General features: G+C 43.9%; 1 long non-coding RNA gene across 1 annotated transcript; it reads left to right on the plus strand.

Annotated features, from left to right (window-relative positions):
* The first annotated feature begins 816 nt into the window (after positions 1–816).
* Positions 817–6,637, plus strand: LOC114100258 (uncharacterized). Its single transcript, XR_003584031.2, has 4 exons — positions 817–967; positions 1,558–1,749; positions 4,095–4,324; positions 6,482–6,637. It is a non-coding gene; the product is annotated as an uncharacterized lncRNA (long non-coding RNA).
* Positions 6,638–6,876: the final 239 nt, after the last annotated feature.

The raw sequence follows: 6,876 nt of genomic DNA on the forward strand, positions 1-6,876 counted from the left end.
GGTGTAGAAGGGAGGAAATGATGACTTCTTTGGCTGGGAAACTTATGACAGTTGAAGTGATTTTGCTCAAAGCCATGAAGTGGGTCACAGGCAAACCCAAACCTAGACTAGAATCTGGGGCCAGAAATGTTTCTTTTGCTTAATGCCTTTATCTGGCTCCTTTTATTCGTGTGTCTTGGATCACTTCCTCTGGATTAGATCGCCTGGTGGGGGTGAGTTGTCTTCAAAGAGTTAGTCTTTATGTCTTGGAAGAAGAATCAAAGGTCATGGAAAAGAAAACATGTGTCACGCTAAAAGTCTCTTTTGAAAAGACAATGAAAAATTAGATTATACTTGAGTTTAAGCTTCAAGCACTTCTTGCTCATCAGTGGGTTTATACCCTCCATAGACTCATAAGACAGGGAACAGATGGAAAACACTTTCTAGACTGTAATGTACACATGCGAGAAATGATCGGATACCTCTCTCTCTCTCTCTCTCTCTCACACACACACACACACACACACACACACACAGTGAAGATCTCCCCTCCCCCCTTACCTTTAGATGATCACTGATCCCATCCCTATCCTCTGAGAATTAGAAACAAAAGTGGCTTGGTTCCGAAGTGGCGAGAGCTCCCACAAACACTCCCTTCTCATCTTCCTTTTATCTTTTCCAGGGACAATCAGCTGCCAGAAATGTGTCACTTCAAGCAGTCCTCCACATTTCATGGAACATCTTATTTGGATAAAACTTAAATTATTACCACACCACTCTGCGCACACTTTTTTCCCCTTCTTTTTTTCCAGGAACAGTCGTAACCAAGCTTGACAAACTACTGATTTCTACCAAAGCAACTTCGATGCCTTCCAGACATCAGAGCCGACAGATGAGAAGAGCTAAGAACATGGAGGAGGCTCCTGTAGACACCAATGTCTCTTGCCATTTCATACCATAGCTCCCCTCCTCCAAGCAGCCTTCCCAGGTTGGTGAGCAGCCGATGAGGTTACTCACTAATCGCCATCTGAACAGAGGAAGTGTGGGGCTCTGTTTGCTTTTTGTTGCTTTCGTCCCCTCCATTGATGATCAGGCTCTGCTCTGGACATTGGAATTATAATGATGAGTCCTATGACCCAAACAACTTTAAAGGCACCGTAGACATAAACAATTAAACAAAGAGGAGAGGATTATTATTTAGATTTTAGGTGTCTCCCAAAAGCTCGTGTATAAGATAATGCAAGAAGGCTTAGAGGTGAAATGATTGGGTTAAGAGAACTTAACTTAAGCAGTCCACTAATCTCCTGATAAGGATTAACTGGGTGGTAACAGCAGACAAGCAGGTTGTGGTTGGAGGAGGTGGGTCACGGGGGGCCTGCCTTTGTGGTCTACATTTTGTGAGGTGAGCTTAGTCTCCCTCTGCTTCCTGGTATGATATCCTGAGCTGGTCCCTCCTGCCACACTCCACCAGGATGTACCTCAAATCCCAAAGAATGGAGCCAGCTGTGTCTATGGACTGAGCCCTCTAAGATTATGAGGTGCCAAATTAACATTTCATCGTCTAATTGCTCTTGTCAGGTCTTTTGATCATGGCAGCAAAAAAGCTGACTAAAACAGAGCACTGTATGGAAAAAAGTGATGTGAATTGAAAGTGTAGAAGCCTTCTCAGAGAAGAAGTATGGCAAGAGAACTTCCCACTGGAGGGATGAAGGAAGATCTCTTGATTTTTGATCTTGGAGGAGGTGGTATTGAGGTGTTCCTTTAAGGATGGTAAGTATCTCTACCCAGATAGAGCTAGGGTAATAGATGGATCTGGGAAGGGGAACATTAACATCATCCAAAAAGTGGGACATAATACATTCTTGGTGGAAGGAGGGCAGGAACCAAAGAATAAAGAAGAATCTTTGGAGGATAAAAATAACCCAGATGCCTGGCACATACAATGGTTGACAAAGAAAGAAGGTAATCATCACTAATGGAGAGAGCAGTTGGACTTGGGGAGAGCTTGAATTCAAAATTAGGCCCAGGTCAGCACATTCAGTATGTAATCTTGAACATTTCTTTTAACATCTCTGAGTTTAGTGTTCCTCATTAACTATGATGATAACAATGCTTGTCATTCAGAGTAATGATTTTATGCACTGATTCGTATAGGGTGCTTGGAGGTGTGCTTAGCTCAAAATAGCCTGGACACTTGAAAGCCTTGTTTGGCTCTTTCAGCAAAGTGCTGGAGGCTGTTAAAGATGGAAACCCAAATGGGACTGATCTTAGCTGGCCTGGGTATCGCCACTGGGCAGCATGCCCAATGTTTTCAACTATGCATTCTTAGGAGGGTATATTCATCTCTTTGAATTTAACATTTCCTTGTATAGATTTGAGGATTGTTGATCAGGGACAAATTTTCTTCTCTATACTTCCCTATTTTCACCTTGATGCATAAAGGAAAGAATTTGTATTCTACCCCTCTCTGTTCTGAAAGGAACACCTACAGACTCTGTTTCCAATCCCTTGTAGTCTTCCTTCTAAGAGAAATGGAGCATTTAATGGAATGGGTTCTAGTGAAAGTCTAGCTCTAACCCCTTACTTGTGAGTGGGGTCACCGTCCAAGTTCCTATCTTCTGTTCCGTATTCCAGCGTATTCAACTGAGTAGCTCTGAGTCAGACTGATATATCCTGGGGATGGAAACCAAAGCCATGTTCTCCAAAAAAGTTAACCTACAGTATATAATTTGGAGTTATAGGGTGCAATAGATTACCAAATCAGCCACGAATTTGTATACCTTTTCCCATTGAGAGGTGGAATTGACTTCTCTACCTCTGTAATCTGGAGAGGTCTTGTGATTTGTATTGGCCAAAGAAGAGAAGAGAAGTGAATGAATGAGTCCTGAGCTTGGACCTCAAGAGAATTTTACCTCTTCCTCTTTGTTTCTTGAAACTCTGTGACCTCTGTGAATAGCATGAGCTAAGGGGGTTTACATGGAGAGAGCTTAGACAAGTCCATTACAGACTAGCTAGGCCCAAGTTGACCCATGAGTTGATACTCAACCAACATCAGCTGAGCCCTGCCCAGATCTTCAGAATGCCCATCTTACTTATGGATTTCCGAGTGATAGTGAATGGCTATTGTTTTAAGTCCCTAAGTTTTGGGGTGATTATTAAGTAATAAAAGCTACCTGATACACATGGGGAGGGCACAAATTTTAAAAAACGTTGTGCTTGCTTTCCACTTGACTCATCTTTGTGTAATGAGCCATTCCTACTCCCAACAGAAGAAAGCAGGTGTCCAGTATTCTAAGCCACTACAGGATTGACAGCTTCCTTATAAGGTTGCCATTTGTCTAGAAAAGGCTACCAGAAACGGCCACCTAAATTATGAGTAGCAACTATTCTGGGAAGCCCATCCTGGCCAATGTAATTTGTTCTCTCTAAGGTTAATGGCACCGCTGGATTCATGCATGGCAGGTGGTCCTTAGGGATTAAGCAAGCTAAAGTATGTAAAGTCTCGGGCACAAAATAGATACAAAATAAATGTTCACGTTTATAATAACTTCTTGGTATGGAAATATTTTACTCCACTGAATTTGATGATTATTGATACTTAATTATCAAATCAGTGTCCATTTACCCATTAGAGACGTGTCTGGGGAGTGGTGAGAGTGGAGGTGGTGCACCAGATGATCTTTAAGGTTCTTTCCAGCATGGCTACTCTATGATTCATGGGCTAACACAACTCTTCTCATAAAAAAGGAGCCGAAACACATGGCCTGAGTGAGCCCCTCTGGTGAAGTCGGGGACATGGCCCCAGAAGCTCAGCATGGCAGGCCATTTGTCAGGCGGCTGTGTCAGCAGCCTGAGAAGCAGTCCATAAAGCTGCCAAAACTGCCCTTTGCTCTGCCCCCATCAAAGAGGAGGCAAAAGTGAGGCCCCTGTGCCAGGACACCCTGCTTGGCAGGAAAGAGAATGTGCTGTGTTCTGAGCAGGAACCTAAATAGTTAACACACACCATTGAAGTCACAAATAAATCCTTTGGTTTGAGATCAAAAGCAAGCAGTAGAGAAAACTGAAAAATTGATGAGATGCCTTTTTCCTTGTCCCCTCCCCTGCATTCCACCCAGCTCTGAAACATCCAGACTGAAAACTCCCAGGGACAGTTTTCGAGTACTTTACTTACCACAACGGGGGCTTTGAGACGGATGCTGACACTGGAAAAGCTGAGTTCCAGTCCTGGGCTCTCTGCTCACCAGCCACTTGAGCCTGGACACAGATGCCTGGGCCCCTCCGGAGAAACTGATTGAAGCAGTCTGTCCAAGAACCTGGCTGTTGGGATCCGTTGCCAGCTCCCCAGGTGATTCTCCACCTCAGCCAGGGCTGAGGATAAGATCTACTTTTTAGTGTTGCTATGAGAACCAATAAAGATAGAGAGATAGGTAGACATGAAAGGGCAACAATTGCCCCTGGTCTCCGCTACTTTGACTGAAAGGATCTTATGCCTTAAACTGAGTGCACATAGGTCTCAAGGACCCCCTTGGGTCCATTTTTCATAAGTCATCTTCACTCTCAGGAATCTGTCTTGACTCGAATGATGGATGGGCCTATGTAGGAAGACATGAAAAATGGAGTGGGGTGCATTTATGGTGTCCTGAATTCAGGAATACATCCCATCAGTCACCCAGAAAGCTGATTATATTTGCTTCTACATTCCCAATGTGAGTGAGTGGTAACCAGATGACACTTAGGAGTCACTAATATTGTATTATTAATGAGAGAATGAAGAGATAACTTCATTCCATTTGGCCAGCCACCATTGGGAGGTGTGGACAGGGATTGAAGTAGGTAGATGGGGTGCCCTGATACATTCCATTTCCGTTCTTGCAATGATTTGTTTAGCCTTGCCTGCCTGCACTGGGTCGACAAGTTCTCCCACGGAGCTGACTCTGTTTGTCCCAGAGATCCAGAGCTTAGACCCTACCCTCCCTTCAAACCGTTCACAGCACAAGGGAAGCAAATCCACAGTTAGATGCATGTTAAGGGTCCGATGAGCAGTGCATGTATTAGGGATTAAGTTGTTCAGAAAAGGGTGATGTTGGTGCAGCTAGGAAAATGTGGGGAAAGGTTCTTGGTAGAATTGAGTCTAGACCCTAATTTGTGTCCTTTTAATTTCTTACCTGGACACATGTCTTAGCCCACTCTATTTCCATTCTCCATTTTCCAGTCTATTTTCCCAAAAATCCAGTCCTAGTAGTGTGACTCCCCTACCCAAACACTCTTCCTGTCCCCACCATCACCAACTGCAGAGTGAAAGCCAGCCTACTTGGTCAGGTGTTCCTACTCCCCTTGGCCCAAGCCACCTCCTTTCCAGCCTCATTTCCCTCTCCATTCCTCTTGTGCTTCAGCTCAGCCCACATGGAACCATTTGACCTTATCCTGACCTGGGGTGTTCCTTCACCCCCGTCTGCCTTGAACAAGCCTGCAGTGCTTTTCTTTCTCCACACCCTCCATCCCCTCATTTTCTTGCCATACGAACTCTTTTCTGTCCACCCAATAGTCCTTTCAATGTCTGTGTATAAATTATTTCAAATTACTTCTTCTACTGGGAATAATCTTTCTCCTATCTTTGGACTGTCTGCTCAGGTACCCTCCAATCCTTCAAAAACAAATTCAAAGGTTGTCTCCTCTGTGAGGAGCTTTCTCTCTTGTACCCTCCACCCCCACAACAATGGCTTCCTCCTCTGGGGTCTATTAGCACTTTTGAGTGTCTCTACCTCAAGACAGCACTAGTGGCAAGACAGACAGAAATAAGCAGTGAGTCTCTGCTCCCTTGGGATGCCTAGGTACTACAAATTGATTTTTATTCCTCTGTCTCAGCCCCTCTTAAAGGAAAGGGAACATGTCAGCCAGTGGCTGGTAAACTAGAATGGATTTATCTTCATATTGATCTTGCCTTTCCCTGGATTTGTTGTCTAGTTCTTTCCTGGAATCAGATTTCGTTTGCAGGCTAAGTCAGTAGAACAAAATCTTCTGCAATTATTTGCCTGACTTTGCAATGTTTTATGCCATTTATGAGCTAAAACGCTTGCAGACCAAGGAATCAAATACACATGAGGCCAACCTGCAGAAGTGGGGGAGAAGAGCCAAGGTGGCCCATGATCAAGTCCTTGGACTTGGAATTTAGGTCAAAATATTGGCTTTGAGTTTTATTATTCAGCCCCACTCCCAGGACACAAACAACTTTCTGACTTTCTTTATTTTCCACTTATTTTTATAACCGGCAAGGTCCAAATTTTGGAAAACTCCATTTATTATTTTTCTACTAACCTTGCAATGTCAAAATACAACAGACTACAAAGAACTTGAGGTCCTAGTTATCCAAGATCACATGAGTTCCTCTTCTCTAGACTTGTCTTCTTGACTGTAAAATGGGGAAATAATATACAGAGTCTCCAGCATCTCTTCTAGCTTAAATATTTTGATTCACGTCTGTGCTCTGTGTGTCATCCTCCAGCACAATTCAGCATGTCACCATTAGCACCAACTGTGGAGTTGGGTTCTCCTATCCTATCATCCTAGCATCACCCAGAGCGGTTGACTTCCTGCAATGAACTTCAGCAGTTTAACTTGACATTTGAGGTCCTCGGTAGCGTCTTCCCAAAGGACTTTTGGTAAGTACTGTGAATTAGTCACCTTTTTGTCACTACAATGAATACCTTCTGAGGCAGGCTACTTATGAAGAAAAGAGGCCTATGTAGCTCACAGTTTGGGAGGTTCAAGGACATAGAGCTGGCACTGGCTCAAGTTCTGGGGTTCTTGGCTGAGTCATATGATGGCAGAGGCCAATGGGAGAAAGTGGTCACATCTTGATACAGGAAGCAGAGAGAGAGGTACAGAGTCAGGCTTGGC

This window comes from Marmota flaviventris, chromosome 10 (assembly GCF_047511675.1).
Source record: "Marmota flaviventris isolate mMarFla1 chromosome 10, mMarFla1.hap1, whole genome shotgun sequence".
NCBI lineage: Eukaryota > Metazoa > Chordata > Mammalia > Rodentia > Sciuridae > Marmota > Marmota flaviventris.